Here is a 10,792-nt window from a genome sequence, read left to right on the forward strand (position 1 = left end):
TGGCAGGGCCTGCAGACTTCTCTACACACGTGTGCAGCAGGAGGACAGGTCACCAGCTGCTCTGTCACAGTGACCCTGCACACAGGCCACCCGCAGACCACACGCTGGGGTTGGCATTTAATCAAGACTCAGGTGGCAAGAGCATCTGCTGCGCTGCGGCGTTCTCACAGGCCTCTGCATGCTGGTGGCCTGTGTGATTCTGCAAAGGGAGAAGAAGCTGCGGCACCGCACAGATGTGTCTAAACACAGCCCGCCTCTGGGACTTGGCACGGCAGCCCCAGCTAAGACAACACAGGTTGTGAATAAGTTTGTTCTGGGAGGGTTGATTGCACCTACTGCAGGTGGAGGAGGGGACCCTGGATGGAAGCCGCTGAACAGGTGCTCCCGTCAGAGTCCTGGGCGTCCTCTGGAGGGGACAGAGGAGCTTCCTGGACAGATGACAGTGCTGCAGCGAGGGAGGGTGTGATGCACTTGGAAGCCAGGAGAACACAGTGGGATGGCTGTCTTCTCCTGCTGCACTTGCAGCTGGACTCACTTTGTTAGGAAGATGAACAGACCCACAGCGACACAGGTTTCTGGCCTGCAGGGGCCAGTAGCTCTGTTGTGCTCTGAAGTCCTGGGGGGATGGTGGATGCATGGGCTGCGGAGGGGTTTGGAGCCATCTGTGGAGTTGTCTGCAGGACACAGGCATGGTGCCAGCGCAGCCCACAGGACGGGGCTGTCTGCAGTTCAGTCCCGCTGGGTGGACAGCACCCCGTGATTCCAGGAGAGCTCAGTAATTTCATCCAAAGGAATTTGCAAGGTAGCTGCACCCTTTGGGAACTGCTGACAGAGGACTGGCCTTTCACGGACCTGGCTCTTGCCTGGCCAGTCACTGACAAATTATTGTAGGGAAACTGGCTTAAAGCTACCAGGAAAATCAGATAGTGCAAGAGGAGTTCAGGGCAAGATGAGCCTTGAGCTAGGAGATGGCCAGAGGAAGAGAAAGCAAACAGGAGAAAAATGAAGGGTGTGAAGCCGTTGGGCCTTCCCTAGGGTAACGACGAGGGCTGGAGCGTTTATTCAGGGAAACATTAGCAGCAGGCTGAGCAGGAAGAGAGCAGGAAAGGTGTGCGTGCTTGGGGCAGGGCCCGCCACCCACGCTCAGCGCTAGCTGCGCCCGTTTCTATCCATAGGCCACGTCGCTCTTGTCATCCCACACTGTTCTGGGTTTTTAACCCAGCCCGAGTCAACCAGGCCTGCTGCCCGCAGTAATGATGGGCACACATAGCCAGACACACCACACACGGGCAACTAAGCGAGGGCCTACTTCAGGATGGAAGCAGCCCAGTGCTTTATTTGCGAGGTCCCTTGTCTGAGTAAGAAATGACTGGTCCTCGGGTTCTAATTCTGGCTCTTGCATAAGGCCGTGGAGTTCTTCAGCAAGGATCTGCCAGGTCTGGCCTGTTTCCAGGAGCCCAGATCTTCAACAAAAAACAAGCTGAAGACAGGGTTCCCACCTCCAGGATGTGTCCTGTGTTTAATCAACTAACCACCAGCCTGGTTTTAGCGAGGGCAGGAGGGAACGTATGCACTGAACGTCACTGCAAGCGCAGCACAGAGCCAGCTGGAAGAGCTGAGGGCCAGAGGCAGTTGGAGGACACCGCAGCCTCCGCAGCAGGGGCTCTCGGATCCGTAGAGATGGAGCCACTTGGTCTAACAGGCGATGAGAGCGCACTCCGGGGACAGAGGCCTTGGACAGCAGGCTTGTAATGAAACTAAGAGAAACACATGAAGGCTGTGTTTGCGTCAACATCTGTGAGTGGAGGAAACAATCCCGACTTTTTTCTACCTAAATCTAAGCAGACAGATCCTGGAGCCCTCCCCCTTCTCCCAGAAAGCCAGAGCACAGCTGCATTCCTCGCTGTGCTGTCCCTGCCCCGCTGCTGGGGTGTCCAGTGCCCAGGCCCAGAGTGCTCTCTTCCTCCTCTCTGTCTGAGTTTTGTCTCTCATGGCGTAGCTGATGATGTCTTCTATCTGTGAAGATTCTCTGAGCAAAGGGCTGGCCAGATAGCTCAGCAGATTAAAGTGCCTGCAAGTAGGCGCAGGTACCCGGGGTTCAATCCGCAGGCATGCAGTGCTGGCCCTGCCCCGGGTGCCCTGAGATGGCAATTGAGACTGGGCCTGTAATCCCAGCTCTTGGGAGGCTGTAAACAGACAGATCACTATGAATCTGATCTAGTAGACTCTGTAGACCCTTCCTTAAAAATACAAAAAAAAAAAAAAAAGATTCTCTGAGCTATCCTAATGCAGTAGTGTTTCATTCAGAAACAATTAGACTGTCAGGTGTGACTGTAGGACCAGGGACGTAGCAGTGAGTATGTCCCATCTCCTTTCTCACATATGTGAAGAAAACAAGTTATCTCCATGATAGACGGAGGGAAGGGGAGAGATGGAGATGCAGATGGAGAGAGAGACAGAGAGACAGGCACGGGCAGACGGGTGCGTGGATGGCAGACAGAGACAATCGAGAGGGATCTGCAGGTGAGTGAGCGTGACCAGCTTCCAGGGCTGGCGGGCTGAGCCTGCTGTTTCCTCTCCTGCCATGTTACAGAGACCCTGTCATTCTGCTTTTTTATCTTCTCTGCAGTGCCAGAGCACAGGCTGGACTTGGGTAAAAGGCTGCCAGACATTTGTTTATTGACAGTTTTCCACTTTCTACCCAACTCCTTGGCATGGCTGATGCACAACTTCAGTTTCCATTGAAATGTCAACTTGGGCTCAACAGGCTGGCTTGGGGGCTGGCTTGGTTTCCTATTTACATGCAAAGCAAGATGCTCTAACAAATCTGGGGGATGCAATAACCATTTTTGGCAGCAGTTTCTCTTTCATACATCTATGTTTTTCTTTCTTTATTTTCCCCAATGTCCCAGCATTATTGGGAGATTTCTTAGTGCAATTATTGTGGCCCCACCCAGTGACCCTTCATGTCTCCCTGAACAGATGGACAGATCACACCAGGGAGGGGCGGGAGGAGGACTGACGGTGGTTGGGCCAGAAGGTGGGGAGTGGGGAGGTGCTCTCCCCAGGGTGCCCCCTGTTCTATTCCTGTTGCAGGAGGGCACATATGCCTATAAAAGAGAGAAACTGGATATTTGCCTGGGAAGTTATCAAGACCATGCTAGGAAAAAGGAAAGAAAAAAAGGAGTGGGAGAAGAAGTAAGAGGGACAAGGAAAAAACATAAATCTTGGGGTCAAAGGTGAAGGAGGACAAAAGCGGCTTCGGCAGGCTCCTGCATCCAACCTGGCATACTGGCAAGAATTTTCTTAAATGCTGTGAACCTCTGAAGGGCTTGAGGTGGTGTTTGTTGAGCTTGGGGTGGGAGGATTTATAGTATTCTTGGAAAAGTTTCTCAAACATTCTACTCTGAAAAGAAACAAAAGCAACAATCTTATTTGCTCTGTACTGTTTGTCTTTCTCTCCTATGTATAACTGCAGTCTTAATTTATAAGAGCAAGGGGGAACCACACCCTTGGGTCTCTTGTGCACCAGCCTGTCTGCAGTGACCAAGTTGCAGCCTTACAGTGATCCTGGGCTGGAGACACGGCCACTTTCGATCACAAAGGAGAAAGCAGGTCCAGAGCCACCGTGAGCCTTCCCCAAAGCACCTGCAGCTTGGTGGGAGAATGGGGCAGCTCCTGTGACCACGGCAGCGGGGGTGTCCAGGGGTTCGTGGACCCTTGGAATAGCATCAAATAGAATGCAGTGTCTGCCAATAGAGCTGATACCCAGAAGGCCAGTGTGTCCAGGGTCGCTGAGGTCTCACATCCCCCTGAGGCCAGCCAGGCACACAGCCTCCATGGACAGCGAGTGTCTGGGCTCAGGCCCACCACATCGCCTAAGTTTGGTTGCCACGGCTTCTCACCAGCAAGACCCTGGCTCTCCTGCCAGGATTATTCATGGCTGAGCTGTATTTGGTTTGCTGTGGACTCCCTCCAGCCCTGTGCAACGCTGGCTGAGCCCCCGCAGAGGCCAGGTGAGCGCACGCATACGGGAGGCAGAGATCGCTACCAGAGAGTTCAGTGGCCAGGACTCCAAGCAGAGAGGCAGTCTGTCTTGGTGGCTGGATGTCAAAGTCATAATTGGGATCCTGTCTCTCAGGATAGAAACTTGGAAAAGTTCACAGCAAATATGCAAGTGATCGCGGCAGCGTTTAGCAGATGTCTTTGGAGCCTGGGGTAAGCCCTGGGACACAAGTTCCTTATCCACAAAATACAGATTATTTAGATCATATGCCCTCAGTCTTTTATGATTTTTTACATACTTACCTTGTATACAATTGAACATACATTTTAAGCCCTTAAAGAGTTGCCAATAAACTTGGGAAACATTATTTTAGAATTTTCCTTTTTGCTTAAGAACCTTCCAGACCACAGAGAGAATGTGTGGGGATTGTGAGCCTTGCGTCTGGGGTCCCCATCACAAGCTTGAACTCAGTCATCCTCCCCACCCTTAGCTGACTGGGGATGGGGATGGGGATGGGGACGAGGCTCAGAGGCCAGGCCAGGGACCCCCACTATGTCCGAGCACAGAGTAGGACTGGCAGGACCTTTGAGGAGTAAACCCGAGAGGGGACCTGGGTGGCACTGCACTGGATCTCAGCTGGATCCAGCCTTGCTGACAGCTGCTGCCTCACGGAGGTCACAGCACAAGGTCACAGGACAGACCAGGAAGCAGTGCAGAATGCACAGCCTATGCCCTGGCAGGGGTTCAACACAGGGGGGAGAGGAGACCTGTGCACGTGTGAAGGCAGAAGCCAAAGGGGTTTCTGGCCATCCATCCCCAGTGTGACCCAAAGCACTCTTGGGAGTGGTGGAAACTTCATGGGAGGACTCAGCAACCCCACAGCAGCTGTTCTTTCTGAGGACCTGAGACATGAGAGACACTCCACCAGTAGAGCGGGAGACAGGCAGTGCTCAGCAGACGGCAGGGGCTGCGCATCCCTAGGGTTGCTGGCGCAGGACCCTTCGGCAGCTCACAAGCCAATGCTTGCAGAGATGCCTGTTCTGCGGGGTGTGGGGACCTGTAATCCCAGACTCTGGAGGCTGAGGAAGGGGAGTCTCACTTTTGACCCCACCAGACAGCCGGGCAATTTAGCAAGACCCTGTCTCAACAAAAGAGTGGGCTTGATGCAGGCCCCTGGGCTGGCTTAATCCTCAACACCACGAAGAAGAGGAAAGACTGAGAAGCAGGCTTATCTCCCCCCATCCTGCAGCAGTGTGGCATGATGGAGAGCTGTGTTTCTCTTATTTTTATGACAGGATCCACCAACACAGTGCACATAATTTTAAAAATCCTGCTGGTTAGAATTAAGGATCCCTCCCTCTGGAGATGGACATGAATAATTTTGACGTGAAAATTCTGTATTTTGGGTTGGATTTTGTAAAACAGTTCACTGACCTTCACTGCTTCCTTTTCACTGACCCATGATGGGCAGGTGGCACAGGGGACCTGGGGACTTGGCCGCCCTACCCTGGGACAGGCAGGCACAGGCCGCCAGGGTGTCACAGGGAAGCAGTTCTCAGCTGGCTAGATGCGCCAAGCTTGGGTCTCAGGTTGCCAGGAGGGCACGGGAGGCAAGGAGGAGAGAGGATTACTGAGAGAAAGCTCCGAGAGGCAGGAGAGGTCCCCAAACCCTGCTGTGCCGAGGCTCTTTGTCTCAGGGATTTTGTTCAGTAAGACCACACCACAGCTCACCTGGGTGGGACTGCAGCCAGCCTATGGGGTCGCAAGTGCAGTCACTAAGGTAATGTTGATCTAATTGAAAACAAGCAGTAGCAAGGGTGCAGATCGTCAGAAACAACAGAGGCACTCCTGGGAGGGCCGCGGCAAGGGCAGCCACGCTGGCTCCTCCAGCCGCCTGTCCGGGGCGCTGCTCCTACGCGTTTGCAGCCGTGTTTCTGTGTGCTGGCTGCTTTGTTTGCATGTAGGCTGCTTTGTTCAGGCCCACCAGACCGCACAGTGCTAGTCACATCAGGCTCTGAGACCCTGTCTGTCCTGGGCAAGCTGCAGCCCGGCCCTCCATCTTTACCCTGGGCCTCATTTCCGGCCACCGACCTTGACTGAGGCCAGCTCTCCCTCATTTCTGATCTGATTCTGTCTCAGGCCGGTACCTTTCTGCCTGTCAGTCTCTTCCCAGCTTTGCCATCTGCAATGAGGGGAATCATACACAAAATGGGGGCACTTATGACCATTTACAGAGGTGCCTGGAAAATCTGCCACCTCCCTGGATGGCTTCTCTGTCTGGAGGGCCCTGGGGGAAGGACCTGGCAGGGCTCTGGCTCACAGAGCCGCTCACTATTTATTTATTTAATATTTTAAAAATTCATTTCAATGAGAAAAAAACCGATAAAAACGCAATGAAACAGTTTCAAAACAGGTTAGTAGGACAGTTACAATAATTATTACATTGCGTATTGTTGCCTTCATAGTACTTATTCAGAGGACGAGATGCAGACATGATCTCTTGTCTGTTTAACTTGGTCTTAACTATCCAGCAGAAAAGTGTAACCAGGAGATATAAAAAGTAAAGCTATATTAATATGCTGAGCTGTAAAAGCTCAAGTCAACAACTTCAGACAGTTGCCAGTTGTGCTGATAACCCACTGCTTTATGGACTATTGGACTATATTGAGTTATTTTGCTCAAGTGTGTAAAGGTCCTTTAAAGACTTCTCGCAGTACAGCTTCTCTAACTGCAGAGGAACACCCATCTCTGACAAAACAAAACAAAAAAGAGGGATATAAATAAAGGACCGTTCTGTTGTGAAAAAAATATGTATACACAAGACAGTTAGGATAGATATACAGGTACTTTCTCTTAGCACATCGAGAAGAAAGGTTTGTACCACTAGTGTTTAGACAGAGCCGCTCTTTAAATCAAGGCCTGACAGGAACTGCGAGACTCAGGGTGGGGCGCAGGGGCGCTGGTCCTGCTGCGGAGACGCGGGAGGGAGCCTCGAAGCGGGCGGGGCAAGGGCGCCCCAGACGGCTGCAGGCCACAGCAGGGCCTGCGTGCAGGCCTGGTCCAAGCGCTCGCGAGCAGCGGCCGCCGCGGTCGGTCGGGGTGCCCGGAGCAGAGGCCTCGCCGCTCGGGCCTTCACCCCAGCGGCTCCCCGCAGGTGGGCTCCAGGAGAGGGGGCGCCGGGGCAGGTCGTGTGCCGCACGGGCAGCTCCGGGCTCCGGGTGGCGGCGTCGGGAGGAGGCCACGCTCGGGCCTGAGCGAGCCTCGTGGGGCGGTGGGGAAGGGAAAGGGAAGGAAAAGGGCAGGAGCGGGATGGAGGAGCGCGCGGGCCTGCCTCCTGCGCGGCCGCGAACCGCTCGGCGCCTTCCCGCGCGCGCAGGGCTGCTAAGAGCATCGGAAGACGGAAGACGGCGCCTCGCCTGCCATTCCTCCTCGAGAAGCACTCGCACCTCGTGTCCCTGCAGACGCGGGACGAACAGGCCTTGCTCTGGAGCTAGCGCGCGCCGAGCGAGACGCCAGCGCGGGGCGGCCACCACCCGCGGCCCGCGGGAGGCCGGGTCGCCTGAGTGCGCGCTGCGCGCGCGCCGCCGAGGACCCCCAGCGGCCAGCTCCTTCGCTGCGCGGGGCCGCGGGCGCCCGCCTCGCGGGCTTAGGACTTTTCTCGCCTTTTATCTGGTTTTTATTTTGAAGCTTTTAATAGTCCCCAAAGCAAAACAAAAGCAGTACACTGACCGGAGCGCCACCTCTTGCGAGGACTCTGAGAACCTCGCGCCGCGCAGCGGCTCTCCAGCGCTGGCTGTCGCCGCGGTCACGCGCAGCGCCCACCCGCAGCGAGGACCGAGCGCCGAGGCCCGCGCGCGCGTGCACGTGCAGCCGCTTCTCGCGTGCGCTTCTCTCGGATGATTCTGCAAACCAAACTTGGTGCAAGGATAAAAGCACTTATAATTAGATAAAATTCCAAGTGTATCTTCATAGGAGTTATTTTTTATATTAATCTGTTACATATGTGGAACTTTTACATACGTAGGTTTCCCAGGAGATTTGCCAACAATTTTCTATTGCTAACTTGAATTTTTGCCAATGTGATTGTTTAGACTGATTGTTTGGTGTAGTTTTACTTTGGATTTTTCTTCCATACTATGAAGTGCAATATTTTTGGACATTTGTCTTTTGATTTTGCTGATAAAGTCCTTTTGATTTGATGACTGGACATTTTAAACTTTGGGTTCTCAAAAATTTTACATGGATTTTAGATGGTAAGTTAGAAAGGCTGTCTTTAATATAAAGCTATAACGACATTAATTGATATTTTCATCCAGCAATTCTTTTTTTGTGACATAACTTCAGTTGCTTTGAAGTTTATCTTGGTGTCGAGCATAAGGTATGAAGTCAATATTACTTTCCCGGGTACTCCAGGAAGCCCACAGCACTAACATGCTTTACCTTTATTTTAGTCTTTTGGCTCTGTGTTGTCCAGGCTGGAGTGGAAGCCGACCTCTCCTTGTTTTGCCCTACTGGGTAGTGGGATCACAGACATGTGTGCCCCATGGGATAACCACATTCTTTAGATACCTTTTGCCCCTAATTAGAGTTATCACTTGCTTGTGCAATGATTTCGCTCAATATTTGAGAATTTTTTTTCTTTGAAATTGGATTTTCTAAGATTTCAAGTCTAATTGTATTTCTTTATCATCCTTTTCCAAGTAAAATAACATTTGTCTTATTAATTAGGACTTCTCGGGTTCCATTTGAATGGGAGAGTTGGGCAGGACATCTTCCATAGAAAGGAGATAACATTTCGAAGATCTCTTTATAAGACCAGAAGGAAAATAATGCTCCAGATTTTATTGCTAGAAAACCTGAGACAACAGCTTTTTCTTTTGCTTCTAATGATGCTGCCAAGTGGCTTCCCACCATGAAGGAAGTGTTTGCCTAAAATGGGCCAAGCGTGAGGAGAGCCCTCAGTCGTAGGGGAGGAAGGAACCAAACACGCACCTCTGCCGCACAGGCCTCCCGCTGCTGGCCACGCCACTCCAGCAGGAGACTACAAAGGCCTCTGCTCAAAAGCCAGAAAGACCTGATGCTTCCAAGCAGCTTATCCGCCAAATGAAAGGTTCACACTGCGCGTACGTGTCTACAGTTTCATGGATGTTCAGCAGCAGTGCTTCTCAGAGGAAAGCTTGCTTATTTGTGCAGGAGAGCTTGGAATAGCATTAGCGAGTTCAAAGGTAGCGCATAAGTAGCTCTGGGGGCACAGCAGGGCATAAAAACAAGAGCAGAGCCAACATCCATGGGCCACGGTGGGCAGCTTAGGGTGTCACATCAGGCCTGGGGCTCAGTCCTCCATCCTTACTTCCCATGAGGTTGGCAGAAAGCAGTCCCCTCTGACATCCATCACCCATCGCTGACCTGCAAGGGGGGTCTCTGTGCCGAGGCCAGCTTGCCTCCCAGCACTCGGTGCTACAGGGCTGCACCCACCTTCAGGAGCACCAGCACCATCCAGCCTTTGCCATCCTCCTGGGACACACACTCTGCCTGGCTCTGTGTGCTGCCTGGTTTCAACCCAGCCATGGCTCCTGAGTCTCGGCCGACACACTTCAGCCCCCTTACCTTTAGCACCAGCTCTTGGATCCCACATGTGGGTCTCTTTCCTCGCCAGCCACCCTTGGTCCTGGACATGTACCTCCAGTTTGTTGGCCCACAGGACCACCTGTGCCCTCCTCCAGGGCCCCAAAGCCAGGGTCTCAGTCAAAATACCAATGCAAGGTCAGGCACAGAGCTTCCGATCTCTCCTTCCTCACCTCTGTCCCTCCAGCACTGTCTCCACCCCAGCTAACCAAAGCCAGCTGCCAGCTGATCAGGCCAGTGTCTTCCGGGTCCCCACAGAATACTGGCATGGTATGTCCATGTCTGCGCCAGCCCATCACCAGGCCACTCATGTCCTCCTCCTGCTTGGGGCTCTGTCCTTTCGCCTGTGCAGAGCAGATGCAGCTGTCCCTTGAGATCAGGACACACAGGGCCATTCCTGCATCAGCGTGGATGGCTGCATTCATCTCTGAGTGGAAGCCACATAGCCCCACTGACCTCGAGGCGCCCATGGTCGTCCTCTCCCCTGTCCACCCAACATTACCCTCCCTCACTGCTTGTCCTGGTTTCCCTGTGTCTCACTGTGCTTCTGATGAGAGCTGTCCTGCTGTTCCATCTTCTATCATGGCTGGGACACAGTGCAATAAATTCTGTGGTGAGGAGACATCAATCTACTGCCTATGGTTTGGGAGGCCCAAAGCTCCTCACAAGTCCAACTGGTCTAACAGCAAGGTGCTGGGAGGGTGATGCCTGTTGCAGGTACCAGGGACTGATCCATGTCCTTGCTTCACCCAGTTCTGATAGCCTGCAGGGTACTTTCTATACCTCCACGTGAGTAGGTTCCTGTCTGTCGGGCCTGCTTGGGAAAGGTGTGCTGGTGCCTGTGGCCCAGGTAGGCATGTGAGCCCCATGTGTGACCTTGCATGTTGAGCTTCGTGGTGCTCATCATGTGCTCAAAGTCCCTGTGCTGCAAGGGTAGGGTTAGTGAATCATGGCATGCATGTCATTTTTTTTAAGACAAAAGATGATAATGTATGAGGTTTTTTTTTTTTTTTTTCTAAACCAGCACTTCAGTGTTCAGGTTTAATTGCAGCATTGGGACTTGGTGGCACATAGGTGAGTTTGGGGTGCAGTTCAGGCAGCTGTCTCTAACAGGCTTGCCATCGCTCCTCTTGGGGTTAAGATGTGGGTTTGATCAGGGTG

Source organism: Octodon degus, unplaced genomic scaffold (genome assembly GCF_000260255.1).
Source record: "Octodon degus isolate 3935 unplaced genomic scaffold, OctDeg1.0 scaffold00148, whole genome shotgun sequence".
NCBI classification, from domain to species: domain Eukaryota; kingdom Metazoa; phylum Chordata; class Mammalia; order Rodentia; family Octodontidae; genus Octodon; species Octodon degus.